General features: G+C 39.7%; 1 protein-coding gene across 1 annotated transcript in view; it reads left to right on the top strand.

Annotated features, from left to right (window-relative positions):
- TTC28 (tetratricopeptide repeat domain 28) overlaps positions 1 to 15,487 on the top strand; it is a 726,372-nt gene that overhangs the window by 272,531 nt on the left and 438,354 nt on the right. The window lies entirely within an intron of this gene.

Here is a 15,487-nt window from a genome sequence, read left to right as displayed (position 1 = left end):
GCTTATACAAAGATTGTACTGGATAGGGCTCAGAAATGAGCTGGGTAGCTGGAGTATACAGGCAGGGATTTAAATTTTACAGAGCTAATGCAGGGTTCATGGTATTAAGAGTTTGGCAGCAATCCCCAGAAGTTAAGAAATTTCAAACAAAGGCTGACAGGAGACAGTTGGCTGGAGAATGAAAAAGTCTGGTAGAGTTGAAGTACATCATATATTAGGATCATCACCAATGCAATGAATGTTCATTGCCAGATCACTACAGTTAGAAATGTTAAAAAAAAAAAAAAAAAGGCCAAAAAACCCCAAAACAACTGTTTTGATTTCTGTAGTCCATGTTTAAGTTTAAAAACACATATATCTGAACCAGTTATTGTAGTCCTGTTATTTTAAATTGAAGTAACAAGAAGGATATAGAAGTGATAAACTGGAAATTAGAAAGAAGATTAATGGTAAAAGATTGGCAATACTCACAGGATAGGTCATGTTTACCTTAAAAATATTATTATGAAGCTATATCTTATTTGGGGGGTAGGTTCCAAAGTCAGCATATAAAGTGAAAAATGGAATAGTCAAAATTACCTTGAAAAATGCATTGAGAAATTCCATATTAGAGATCAGTAAATTCAACCCAGTAGGTTTTTTCTGCAGCATTGTAACAAAGCACTATTTATTTTGTTGAGCCCTAGATATACTTGGCTTGCATTTAGGGGCCATGATGTTTAGAGAGGAATAATGCCTTACATGCTGGAGTCACCCTCAGTTTGTCAAAGTGTTCACACTGTGAGAGGCTCACAGAAATGGAGGCTGACTGAAGGAAGAGCAGATTCACATCTTTCATCTCTTCTTTATGCTCATGCTTCTAATTTTTGTTCCCATGTTTTCTTGCCCCTCCTCTTCTTGGTATTTATTTTGTCTCTTCTCGTTCCCCTCTTCTGGCTCCCTCTCCATCTCTCCTGAGCACAGAAGTGGGGCTACTGTATTTAATCCACAGTGGCCCCCTCTGGCCCCCTTTTTGTGTCTTCTGAGCACAGGCCCTGGCCCCCTCTCCATCTTTCCTGAGCACAGAAGCGGGGCCACTGTATTTAATCCGCAGTGGCCCCCTCTGGCCCCCTCTTTGTCTCCCCTGAGCACAAGCCCTGGCCACCTCTCCATCTCTCCTGACCACAGAAGTGGGGCTGCTGTAACCACTTGGGCTCCATAGTTCTCAGGATGACAGTTTCAGGCACTTAACCAGATCCTCTTTGATTTGGAATGGGGCGGAGACCAGTGTTCTAGCCTGACCAGGTTTATACTGCAACTTACAGTACTTATGTTTCAGGAGTCAGTCTAGGGGCAACATGTGTCACCTTGAAGATTAGATCTGAACTAGGCTCTTGGGGGATCCAGCCTGATCTGGTGCCTTTAAAATGTTCAGACCTAATTAATAAAGTCTGAGTATATATGGGATTCTAGGGCTTATTATGCGGCTACTTGAGACTTGGGATACACCCAGGGATCCTGGACTCAAAGCCCTCTGGAGTGTTGAAGGATTCCTTTCCAAAGTGGAATTCATATGACCTGGATTTCCTTTGTACAGTCTGGGGCTGTATTTTATAGGAGAAAGAACATAGAATGCGGGATCAAAAACTTGATTTTATACTACCATGTATTAGCTCTATGTTCTTAGGTCAGTGTTTCTTAGCTTTTCATGTTTGTGGCACATTTTCTAATACTAGAATTTTGGTGACATTATTGAAGGAAATAAGAGACTCAAAACAGCACTAACAAATCAGTAATGGTTCAGTCGAGTTACAGAGTATCACAGAGTCTTGATGTCTATCAAAAGCATCCATGGTTTGTATATTATTTACTTGGTCATCCTTTCAGCACTGTTTTTCTGTAAGAGCTGTTCACTCTCTGCCTGTGCTGTCTCATGTAATTAGGATGCAACTGTATGTGTGGTTTCATTAAATACAGTCTCATTCTTTGTGAGCACTAGCTTTGTGGTGTGTTACTACTCTTGCCTCTTACTCATGACAATTCTGTACAGTGAATTTGTGTTTTCACCTGTTAAGTGAGGACAGTAAGAACTGCCTTACCTACATCAGGACTCTTGTGAGGATCAATGTGCTTTAAAGGATACAAAGGTTTTATGAAAGTTATGAAGGGCTATATAGAACTCTAAGGGATTTTTGTTAGATTTTTATTTGTTCCCTTGTCTCTTTATCTTACTAGTTAATGAGATTATTGAGATCAGGGACTGGATTTTTTTTCTTTTTAACTTTATCACCAGCATGTAGCTCACTGTTTGCTATATAAAAGATGTTCAATAAATATTCATTAAATTGAAAATTTAAATTATTGTTTTTATTCTTAATATTGGATTAGTTTACCACACAGCCAGCCTTCTCTGTGTAAAGCAGTATCGAGCTGTGGTCTGGTAGATTTCATTGTGTAGAGAGGAATAAGGTGAGTATACCAGGAATAACGTGCCTGGTAGTTTTGGATGGGGAGCAGGGACAGAAAGACAATCATAGTCGTAAGTGCCCTCTTTTGGGATGCATTCTTCCTAAATGTAGTCAAGTGGATTATCACATGGTTGCTGTGTGCAAGTTGAATGCAGCATTTTGTTTAGTCTGGTTTGAGATATTCTGAGTGGTTTTATTATTATGGTGTCTCTATTGGAGACTCTTCCACAGCCTTATAAATTTAATTTTCCTTAATTGGGATGGGGAGGGAGGAAGAAAACAGCATTTACTTGGCATTCTTGCCTTTTAGAGCTGTGGGTTATTGATTCAGGGTCCTAGAATAGTAATGCTTGGAAGTAAAGGTTCCCTTGGGAGCACCAATGTTAAAGGGCAAAGGGAAAATGATTAGAATTTAAATCTCCAGACTCCACTGAATTTGTGGCTTCATTAAAAAGGGGTTGGGGAGGGGGACAGAGGAAATGATCTGGGCTGCTGCTTTGGGCTTTGCTTAAGGCTTACATCCACAAACTGATAACTCAGAATTACAACCTTTACAAGTTGAGCTATGTGGCCCAGTATGAACAGACAGCCAGTGGACAGACTGCTTTTACTGCCAGTTGTCAGATTGGGCCTTTCAATACTAGTGAAATCGCTCGTATTTTCTAATGGAGAGTGTAACCTTTGGCTTTGGCTTTCTTTGAACTAGTGAAATCTCTTCTACCAGTTTCTGGAAAATGTAATCACCAAATTACACACATACTTCATTCGTTGATGTGTCACTCTTTAGAAATTCTATTTCCCCAAAGTCAAGTTTTTCTTTTAGACTGTTTATCTGATGCCTAGCATTACTATTTTAAGTAGTATATTTCCTGACCTATTAGCAGAGGGGAACAATGTGGAATAATGGGACGAACATTGGATAATAATGATAAATAAGTTTTGCTACCAAATGGCTATGTGATCTCGGACAAACCACTTAACCTCTCTGAGTTTATTATTTGTCTACATTAGTCATAGTTGTGAATATTTTTCACATTCTTAGGGCTTCTATATGAAATTTATAAATGCCTTTCCTGATTTTGCTTGCTTTGATGGAAGATAAGCCACAGTTCATATCTAAATGGTTATTAGGCCTTGGGTGCATGGTGTTTAAAAATATTGTTGCTGTTATTTGAATATATTTTGTAATGTAAATAATTAGGTTGAGCAGCATATGTCAGGGGTAAAACAGTCCTACAAGGATGTGTGGGCTGTTTACACCAAGTTTATATAAATACACAGTAACAATGAATATTGGGGTTGTTGCTGTTTTTTTTTTTTTTTTTTTTTTTTTTTGAGATGGACTCTCGCTCTGTCGCCCAGGCTGGAGTGCTCACTGCAAGCTCTGCCTCCTGGGTTTATGCCATTCGCCTGCCTCAGCCTCCCAAATAGCTGGGACTATGGGCGCCTGCCACCATGCCCAGCTAATTTTTTTATTTGTAGTAGAGTTGGGGTTTTACCGCATTAGCCAGGATGGTCTTGGTCTCCTGACCTCCTGATCCACCCACCTCGGCCGGTTATTGCTGTTTTGTAAGGAAAATGTTTTCTAGTACCACACTTGCCTCCCTGGAAGGGATAGAAGAAGGAGGGAAGGAAGTAGGGAGGCAGGGAAGAGAAAGAAAGAAGAAAAGAAGGGAGGAAGATTAATTTGCTCTCTCTTTGTAAAAATTATATATGGCAGATATTTGTATGTGTTAAAAACAAATCCTGTTGCCATATCCATGAAAATACATACATATGCATGCATATCTATAAATTGGGTTAAAGGAGCATTGGCAGGCCTGGTTAGACGTACAGTACAATGTACTTTTGATCTCCAGGTTTTTAAATTGAAACTCATGTTCCTGTCTGGGGATTTGAAATTAAAGATAAAAGTATGGAGGCTTTCACTTAAAATGGTATATTGGTTATTCATTGTGTAGACAATAAGCAGATCATTTAAGCTGGTTCAAGTAGAAGTCATAGTATTACTATGTGTGTTCTGGAGCACACACATATTGCTATGTGTGTGCTCCAGTGTGTTTCTGACTATTCTGAGGAGAGAGACAAAATATCAAGCCACTGGGGACAATATGATATCCTGAAGGCTGAAATTCATACATTATTTAAATGCTGTGTGTTCTACATGCTATAGGTTTCATGAAAACAAAGCAAGAGACCACCCTCATTATGGAGACTGGGCAGTAGCCCAAGCAGCTGTGAAACTGAATAGAAAACCGTCCCTGTTTGTCTCAGCTTTTCAATTCATTTTGGCCCAAGTTTGAATCACCAAGCAGAGCGGTCACCTTGCTTATTGGGGTTTGACAGTCACACGGATGTTGTTGCAGATTAGATCTTTTTTATAACAGTAAATTGAATCTTGTATTAGCAGAAGCTGTTTAAGTAGTGATTTTGGTGTGATGAATAGAAACCTTAGCAGGGAGGTACTCCTTATGTGGGGCTGAGGGTTTTTAGGAATCCCAGAGTTTGGAGATGACAAATTGATTTTAGATTTAAGATCAGGGGAACAATAGCAAAATAAAATGTTTTCAGTTGTTTTCAAATTGATTCCAATAAATTTTTAAGTGTTATATTCAAGGCACTATGCTAATAGCTTTGGATAAACATATTTAATAAAACGTGATAGTTGTACATCATTTAGTATACAAAATTGTATACTAAAAATAATGGGTTATTAAAAAATAGGGTTGGGTGCAGACCACTCAAAATCTGTGCAACATTGACCCATGGTACCCAGAAAACAAGGGCTTGGACAGCCCAGGCAGGCAGCTCAGCATAGGTGGAGGTTGCCATAGATTATATTAAATTAAATATGCACAAAAAACAGTAAAAAAATGCTGGCTCGTATAAATGTGGAGCTATTTGGAAGTGAACCCTGAGCTGGCGTGGTGGGACCTGTAGTCCCAGCTACTTGGGAGGCTGAGGCAAGAGGATTACTTGAACCAAGGAGTTTGAGACCAGTTTGGGAAACATAGTAAGACCTCATTTCAAAAACAAAAACAGAAAGGTTAGTGGAGCTCTGAGCCAGTGGAGTTGCCATTAAGGTGGGCACAGAAGGAAATAAGGCTTGCTCCAAGATGAGAACCAAGAATTAACACCTCTTTTAGCCTTGTATACAAGCTTTCACTTTGAATTTTTCTTAAATAAAATGAAGAGCCTGTATGTGCAACAGCCAAGCTGAAGCTGTTTTGCTTTTTCTTTTCATTTTTTATTTTTTTAAGACAGGGTCTCCCTCTGTCACCCAGGCTGGAGTGTAGTGGTATGATTTCAGCTCACTGCAGCCTTGACCTCCTGGGCTCAAATGATCCTCCTGTCTCAGCCTCCCTAGTAGCTGGGGCTAAAGGCATGCACCACTATACTTGGCTAGTTCTTTATTTTTTGTGCGGTGACGAGGTCTCACTATGTTACCCGGGTTGGTCTTGAACTCCTGTGCTCAAGCAGTCCTCCTGCCTCAGCCTCCCAAAGTGCTGGGATTACAGGCATGAGCTACCGCATCTGGCCCTGTTTTGCTTTTCTTTCTGAATTCTGTTCTATTCCAGCTCCTCTTGCCTAGGAAAAAAAAAATCACACCCATGAACCAATACAATGTCTATGTGCTATTGACACAAGCTAAGTGGTACTGTAGAAAGCTTGTGTTGTAAAAGAATCGACTGTAAAAGTGCTAGATCTGGCTAGATGTGAACTCTGCCTACATAGAACTGATCATCTAGTTTGAAAATATGAGAAAGGCCAGGCTTGGTGGCTCACATCTGGGTATTCCCAGCATTTTGAGAGGCCAAGGTAGGAGGATTGCTTGAGCCCAGGAGTTTGAGACCAGCCTGAGCAACACAGCGAGACCTCGTCTCTACAAAAAATAAATATAAAACAATTAACTGGGTATAGTGGTTTGCACCTATGGTCCCAGCTACTCAGAAGGCTGAGGTGGGAAGATAGCTTAAGCCCAGGAGGTTGAGGTTGCAGTGAGCCATTTATTATACCACTACACTCTAGCCTGGGTGACAGAGCAAGACCCTGTCTCAAAAAACAAAAACAAAAACAAAGCAAAACAAAAAAACTATAAGAAAGTTAAAGTTAAATGATGAAAGTTTAAAAATGTCTCAAGGAAACACTGCAAGAAGTGACAAAATGCAGTAGTATATGATTATCAAGATTCTGTAGCTATTAAATATTTAGTGTCTTCTCTCCCTTTTACTTCCTCCCTTTCTCCTTTTCACCCCAAGGCATTTTTTTTTAAAGCTCTTAGATCCTATGGATTCATAGTATAGAAAGAAATACCTATGACTGGAGGTGGAGGCAAGATGGCCGAATAGGAACAGCTCCGGTCTCCAGCTCCCAGCCTGAGCGACACAGAAGACGGGTGATTTCTGCATTTCTGCTTGAGCCACCACTGCTGACACCCAGCCAAACAGGGTCTGGAGTGGACCTCTAATAAACTCCAACAGACCTGCAGCTGAGGGTCCTGTCTGGTAGAAGGAAAACTAACAAACAGAAAGGACATCCACACCAAAAACCCATCTGTACATCACCATCATCAAAGACCAAAAGTAGATCAAACCACAAAGATGGGGAAAAAACAGAGCAGAAAAACTGGAAACTCTAAAAAGCAGAGCACCTCTCCTCCTCCAAAGGAACGCAGTTCCTCACCAGCAACAGAACAAAGCTGGATGGAGGATGACTTTGACGAGTTGAGAGAAGAAGGCTTCAGACGATCAAACTACTCTGAGCTACGGGAGGAAATTCAAAACAATAGCAAAGAAGTTAAAAACTTTGAAAAAAAATTAGAAGAATGGATAACTAGAATAACAAATGGAGAGAAGGGCTTAAAGGAGCTGATGGAGCTGAAAGCCAAGTTTCGAGAACTATGCGAAGATTGCAGAAGCCTCAGTAGCAGATGCGATCAACTGGAGGAAAGGGTATCGCTGATGGAAGATGAAATGAATGAAATGAAGCGAGAAGGGTAGTTTAGAGAAAAAAGAATAAAAAGAAATGAACAAAGCCTCCAAGAAATTTGGGACTATGTGAAAAGACCAAACCTACGTCTGATGGGTGTACCTGAAAATGACGAGGAGAATGGAACCAAGTTGGAAAACACTCTGCAAGATATTATCCAGGAGAACTTCCCCAATCTAGCAAGGCAGGCCAACATTCAGATTCAGGAAATGCAGAGAACGCCACAAAGATACTCCTTGAGAAGAGCAACTCCAAGACACATAATTGTCAGATTCACCAAAGTTGAAATGAAGGAAAAAATGTTAAGGGCAGCCAGAGAGAAAGGTCGGGTTACCCACAAAGGGAAGCCCATCAGACTAACAGCTGATCTCTCAGCAGAAACTCTACAAGCCAGAAGAGAGTGGGGGCCGATATTCAACATTCTTAAAGAAAAGAATTTTCAACCCAGAATTTCATATCCAGCCAAACTAAGCTTCATAAGTGAAGGAGAAATAAAATACTTTACAGACAAGCAAACGCTGAGTGATTTTGTCACCACCAGGCTTGCCCTAAAAGAGCTCCTGAAGGAAGCACTAAACATGGAAAGGAACAACCGGTACCAGCCACTGCAAAAACATGCCAAACTGTAAACACCATCGAGGCTAGGAAGAAACTGCATCAACTAACGAGCAAAATAACCAACTAACATCATAATGACAGGATCAGATTCACACATAACAATATTAACATTAAATGTAAATGGGCTAAATGCTCCAATTAAAAGACACAGACTGGCAAACTGGATAAGGAGTCAGGACCCATCAGTGTGCTGTATTCAGGAAACCCATCTCACGTGCAGAGACACACATAGACTCAAAATAAAGGGATGGAGGAAGATCTATCAAGCAAATGGAAAACAAAAAAAGGCAGGGGTTGCAATCCTAGTCTCTGATAAAATAGACTTTAAACGAACAAAGATCAAAAGAGACAAAGAAGGCCATTGCATAATGGTAAAGGGATCAATTCAACAAGAAGAGCTAACTATCCTAAATATATATGCACCCAACACAGGAGCACCCAGATTCATAAGCAAGTCCTGAGTGACCTACAAAGGGACTTAAACTCCCCCACAAAAATAATGGGAGATTTTAACACCCCACTGTCAACATTAGACAGATCAACGAGACAGAAAGTTAACAAGGATATCCAGGAATTGAACTCAGCTCTGCACCAAGCAGACCTAATAGACATCTACAGAACTCTCCACCCCAAATCAACAGAATATACATTTTTTTCAGCACCACACCACACCTATTCCAAAATTGACCACATAGTTGGAAGTAAAGCTCTCCTCAGCAAATGTAAAAGAACAGAAATTATAACAAACTGTCTCTCAGACCACAGTGCAATCAAACTAGAACTCAGGATTAAGAAACTCACTCAAAACCGCTCAACTACATGGAAACTGAACAACCTGCTCCTGAATGACTATTGGATACATAATGAAATGAAGGCAGAAATAAAGATGTTCTTTGAAACCAACGAGAACAAAGACACAACATACCAGAATCTCTGGGACATGTTCAAAGCAGTGTGTAGAGGGAAATTTATGGCACTAAATGCCCACAAGAGAAAGCAGGAAAGATCCAAAATTGACACCCTAACATCACAATTAAAAGAACTAGAAAAGCAAGAGCAAACACATTCAAAAGCTAGCAGAAGGCAAGAAATAACTAAAATCAGAGCAGAACTGAAGGAAATAGAGACACAAAAAACCCTTCAAAAAATTAATGAATCCAGGAGCTGGTTTTTTGAAAAGATCAACAAAATTGATAGACCGCTAGCAAGACTAATAAAGAAGAAAAGAGAGAAGAATCAAATAGATGCAATAAAAAATGAAAAAGGGGATATCACCACCGATCCCACAGAAATACAATCTACCATCAGAGAATACTACAAACACCTCTATGCAAATAAACTAGAAAATCTAGAAGACATGGATAAATTCCTCGACAAATACACCCTCCCAAGACTAAATCAGGAAGAAGTTGAATCTCTGAATAGACCAATAACAGGTTCTGAAATTGTGGCAATAATCAATAGCTTACCAACCAAAAAGAGTCCAGGACCTGATGGATTCACAGCCGAATTCTACCAGAGGTACAAGGAGGAACTGGTACCATTCTTTCTGAAACTATTCCAATCGATAGAAAAAGAGGGAATCCTCCCTAACACATTTTATGAAGCCAGCATCGTCCTGATACCAAAGCCTGGCAGAGACATAACCAAAAAGGAGAATTTCAGACCAATATCCTTGATGAACATTGATGCAAAAATCCTCAAAAAAATACTGGCAAACTGAATCCAGCAGCATATCAAAAAGCTTATCCACCATAATCAAGTGGGCTTCATCCCTGGGATGCAAGGCTGGTTCAACATACACAAATCAATAAATGTAATCCAGCATATAAACAGAACCAAAGACAAAAACCACATGATTATCTCAATAGATGCAGAAAAGGCCTTTGACAAAATTCAACAACGCTTCATGCTAAAAACTCTCAGTAAAGTAGGTATTCATGGGACGTATCTCAAAATAATAAGAGCCATCGATGACAAACCCACAGCCAATATCATACTGAATGGGCAAAAACTGGAAGCATTCCCTCTGAAAACTGGCAAAAGATAGGGATGCCCTCTCTCACCGCTCCTATTCAACATAGTGCTGGAAGTTCTGGGCAGAGCAATCAGGCAGGAGAAGGAAATAAAGGGTATTCAATTAGGACAAGAGAAAGTCAAATTGTCCCTGTTTGCAGATGACATGATTGTATATCTAGAAAACCCCATTGTCTCAGCCCAAAATCTCCTTAAGCTGATTAGCAACTTCAGCAAAGTCTCAGGATACAAAATCAATACAAAAATCACAAGCATTCTTGTACACCAATCACAGACAAACAGCCAAATCATGAGTGAACTCCCATTCACAATTGCTTCAAAGAGAATAAAATACCTAGGAATCCAACTCACAAGGGATGTGAAGGACCTCTTCAAGGAGAACTACAAACCACTGCTCAATGAAATAAAAGAGGATACAAACAAATGGAAGAACATTCCATGCTCATGGGTTGGAAGAATCAATATCGTGAAAATGACCATACTGCCCAAGGTAATTTATAGATTCAATGCCATCCCCATCAAGCTACCAATGACTTTCTTCACAGAATTGGAAAAAACTACTTTAAAGTTCATATGGAACCAAAAAAGAGCCCACATCGCCAAGTCAATCCTAAGCCAAAAGAACAAAGCTGGAGGCATCACGCTACCTGACTTCAAACTATACTACAAGGCTACGGTAACCAAAACAGCATGGTACTGGTACCACAACAGAGACATAGATCAATGGAACAGAACAGAGCCCTCAGAAATGATGCCGTATATCTACAACTATCTGATCTTTGACAAACCTGACAAAAACAAGAAATGGGGAAAGGATTCCCTATTTAATAAATGGTGCTGGGAAAACTGGCTAGCCATATGTAGAAAGCTGAAACTGGATCCCTTCCTTACACCTTATACAAAAATTAATTCAAGATGGATTAAAGACTTAAATGTTAGACCTAAAACCATTAAAATCCTACAAGAAAACCTAGGCCATACCATTCAGGACATAGGTGTGGGCAAGGACTTCATGTCTAAAACACCAAAAGCAATGGCAACAAAAGCCAAAATTGACAAATGGGATCTAATTAAACTAAAGAGCTTCTGCACAGCAAAAGAAACTACCATCAGAGTGAACAGGCAACCTACAGAATGGGAGAAAATTTTTGCAACCTACTCATCTGACAAAGGGCTAATATCCAGAATCTACAATGAACTCAAACAAATTTACAAGAAAAAAACAAACAACCCCATCAAAAAGTGGGCGAAGGACATGAACAGACACTTCTCAAAGGAAGACATTTATGCAGCCAAAAAACACATGAAGAAATGCTCATCATCACTGGCCATCAGAGAAATGCAAATCAAAACCACAGTGAGATACCATCTCACACCAGTTAGAATGGCCATCATTAAGAAATCAGGAAACAACAGGTGCTGGAGAGGATGTGGAGAAATAGGAACACTTTTACACTGTTGGTGGGACTGTAAACTAGTTCAACCATTGTGGAAGTCAGTGTGGCGATTCCTCAGGGATCTAGAACTAGAAATACCATTTGACCCAGCCATCCCATTACTGGATATATACCCAAAGGACTATAAATCATGCTGCTATAAAGACACATGCACACGTATGTTTATTGTGGCACTATTCACAATAGCAAAGAGTTGGAACCAACCCAAATGTCCAACAACGATAGACTGGATTAAGAAAATGTGGCACATATACACCATGGAATACTATGCAGCCACAAAAAAGGATGAGTTCATGTCCTTTGTAGGGACATGGATGAAACTGGAAAACATCATTCTCAGTAAACTATCGCAAGGACAAAAAACCAAACACCGTATATGTTCTCACTCATAGGTGGGAATTGAACAATGAGAACTCATGGACACAGGAAGGGGAACATCACACTCCGGGGACTGTTGTGGGGTGAGAGGAGGGGGGAGGGACAGCATTAGGAGATATACCTAATGCTAAATGACGAGTTAATGGGTGCAGCAAAACAACATGGCACATAGATACATATGTAACAAACCTGCACATTGTGCACATGTACCCTAAAACCTAAAGTATAATAATACAAAAAAATAATAAAATGAAAAAAAAAGTGTAAAAAAAAAAGAAATACCTATGACTGACTCTATACCCATTCAAGGACAAATATTTTAGGGATGAATCTTTAGCTTTCTCATCTGTTGTTGAGTAACTTGTGATTGTATGGTCAGCAAATTAAATTTAATTCATTTAATTCAACAGACTCTTTCTGAATGCCAAGGATTGCACAGCACTGTACTAACTGCTGAACAAGATGTGGTCCCTGCCCATCAGGAGAGAGCAGGAAAAAAAGGCATAAGCAAAGTAATGTGAAAGTATTGGAGAAGAGATGAATGCCAACTGCTAAAACTGGTGAAGGCTTATAGAAAATGGGACTCGAGCTGGGCTTAGAAAGTTTGGAAGATTTTGACAGACTTACTGGAGGGAAAAAGTGTTTTTGGCAGAGGTGGAGCAAAGAACAGAAGTAGGAAAATGCTGAATGTGATCAAACATAGTGAGTAGAGTTGTGGGTAAAGATTGCATATGGGCTAGTGGATGGGGATATTTAGTGAAAGATAAAGTTGGAAAGCTAGGATGGAGCCAAATTGTAGTATTTTAAATATCAAACTAAATAATTTGATTCATTCCCTATATAGAGGTAAGCCAGTTAAAATTTTGAGGCATGAAATAACCTGATCAGAGGAATTTGGAAAGTAAAAAATTCACAATAAGTGAGTGCCTATTATGTATACTTCTACTATTAATAAAATTATATATTTTATATTATTTTATTTACTCCTCATGATAATCCTGAAAAGTAGGTATTATAAGTGTGGAGAGAGTGTGTGGGAACTCTCTGTACCTTCTACTCAATCTTGCTGTGCACCTAAAACTGTAAAAATGTAAACTGTCAAAAAGTACATTAAAAAATTGACATCTATTAACAGTAGATACTATTATCTACATTTACAAGTGAACAAACTGAAGCCTTGTAATCCTAGCTACTTTGGAGGCTGAGGCAGGAGAATTGCTTGAACCCAGGAGGTGGAGGTTACAGTGAGCCGAGATCGTGCCATTGCACTCCAGCCTGGGCGAAAGAGTGAGACTCTGTCTCGAAGGAAAAAAAAAAAAGAAAGTTGCAAATAATTTGTTCAGGGTCACATAGCTGGAAATGACAGCTCAAGTAAAGTCTATACTTGTGTAATTTTTTTTTTTTTGACGGAGTTTCACTCTTGTTGCCCAGGCTGGAGTGCAGTGGTGCAATCTCGGCTCACTGCAACCTCCACCTCCTGGGTTCAAGCAATTCTTCTGCCTCAGCCTCCCGAGTAGCTGGGATTACAGGCGCATGCCACCATGCCCAGCTAATTTTTATTTTTAGTAGAGATGGGGTTTCACCATGTTGGCCAGGCTGATCTTGAACTCCTGACATCAGATGATCCGCCCGCCTCGGCCTCCCAAAGTGGTGGGATTACAGGCGTGAGCCACCATGCCCAGCCACCTGTCTAATTTTTAAAGTCTGTCATCTTTCTACTTAGGAAATGCAGTAGACAAAGATTGGGTACAGAAAGTGCAGTGATAAGTCCATTGCAGAAGACAGATGATGAGGGGCTGACCTAGCAGTGGTAGTGGAAATGGAGATATGTAAAGGAGTATTTTAGTTATAGACTTGAAAGAACTTACGGACTAATGGAATGTGGGTCACAAGGCAGAGGAAGTAGTGAAGATACCCAGTTAACTGGGAGAATACCTTCATTTGATCACCACGTATTGAATGCATACTTACTATGTAACTGATACTGCTTTAGGCAATAGGGACTTGTTGCTGAATAAAATAAAGTTTCTGCTTTCATGGAGCTTATGTTCTAGTATGGGACAAAGAGATGGTAAACATATTGTATGGAAGATGATGATAAGTACTCAGAAGAAAAATAAAGTAAGTAAAGAGGAGAGGTGAAGAGTGATGAAGGGCCTAGGTGCCATGGCTGAGGCCTGTAATTCCAGTCTTTTGGGAGGCCAAGGCAAGAGGGTCACTCAAGGCCAGGAGTTTTAGATCAGCCTGGGCAACATGATGAGACCTTGTCTCTACCAAAAAAAAAAAGAAAAAAAAAAAGAGTGATGAAGAGGATGGGTGCAATTTTATCTTGGATAAAACATAAAGGTGTTTCTTAAGAAGTAATGTATAGGCAGAGACCTGAAGGAAATAAGGGAAAAAGCCATGTGGCTTCTGGGGAAAGAGTAATCTAGGCAGAGGGACCATCAAGGGTAAAAGCCCACAGGAGGGGATGTGCTTACTGTGCTCACAGAGTAACAAAGAGAACGGTTTGTTTTGACTGGGGTGAATGAAGAAGATGAAGTCAAATAAGTTGTTTAGGGGAGGGTAGATCATATACGGTTTGAAGGCCGTGGTAGACTTCAGATTTTACTCTAATAGGAGGACATCAGAGGTTTTGAGCAAAGTGTTGACATGATCAGACTAATGCTCAAAAGGATAATCCTTGCTGCTATGTGAAGAGTAGGCTGTGAGGACACCAGACACATGAGGCCAATTCCAATTGGGAGGCCCTTGTTATAATCTAGGCAAGAGAAATGATGGTTTGGACAAAGGTGGTAGCAATAGAGTGGTGAAAAGGTGCGTTCTAGATATCTTTTTGAAAATAGGACTAACTGAATTTTCTAAAGGATTGAATGTGGGATATGAGAGAAAGAACACAGCAGAGTCATTTGACCTGAGCAACTGGTAGATTGAAATTGCCATTTATTGAGTAGAGAAATAATGTGGATAAAGGTTTTGGGGGAAGGGAGTTGGAAGTAAGAGTTCAGTTTTTGATGTCTATTAGATATCCAAGTGGAGATTTGAGTATACATTTGTAATTCAATTGAGTTGTAAATTTGTGAGATATATATTATAACCATAACCAGTTACCCTGAAATCACAAATAATAAGTAGAAATGGGTGAGGGGACAGTTTGGGATCAACATATCACTGCTGTGGACAAAGGAAAGTGTCTCAAACTCAACAATGCCATTTTCACCAAAGAAAGTACATAGGTATAAAGCAATAGATGTAATAAGTACAGGAGAGGTCTGGAAACCACATCTTGGGCACTCTAATATTGAGAAAGAAAGATCAGGTTAAGAATGAGGAAAGGAAACTGAGAAATAATGGCCAGTGAATGAATACATGAATAGAATTGTTCTGTCTACATCCAATCTGTTGTGTACAGTACTTCTTACCTGGAATTATGATAGACTTTGGAAGAATGGAGAAAGAATGAAGCCACTGAGGTCAAAAGAGGACAATCTTTTGAAGGTGAGTAAATGATAGGTCAAGTAAGATGAGATTGAGAATTGGTCATCGTTTTTAACAATACTA

Source organism: Nomascus leucogenys, chromosome 7b (genome assembly GCF_006542625.1).
Source record: "Nomascus leucogenys isolate Asia chromosome 7b, Asia_NLE_v1, whole genome shotgun sequence".
NCBI classification, from domain to species: Eukaryota; Metazoa; Chordata; class Mammalia; order Primates; family Hylobatidae; genus Nomascus; species Nomascus leucogenys.
Note: the sequence above shows the minus strand (reverse complement) of the source record. Positions and strands in the feature narration are given on the sequence as shown.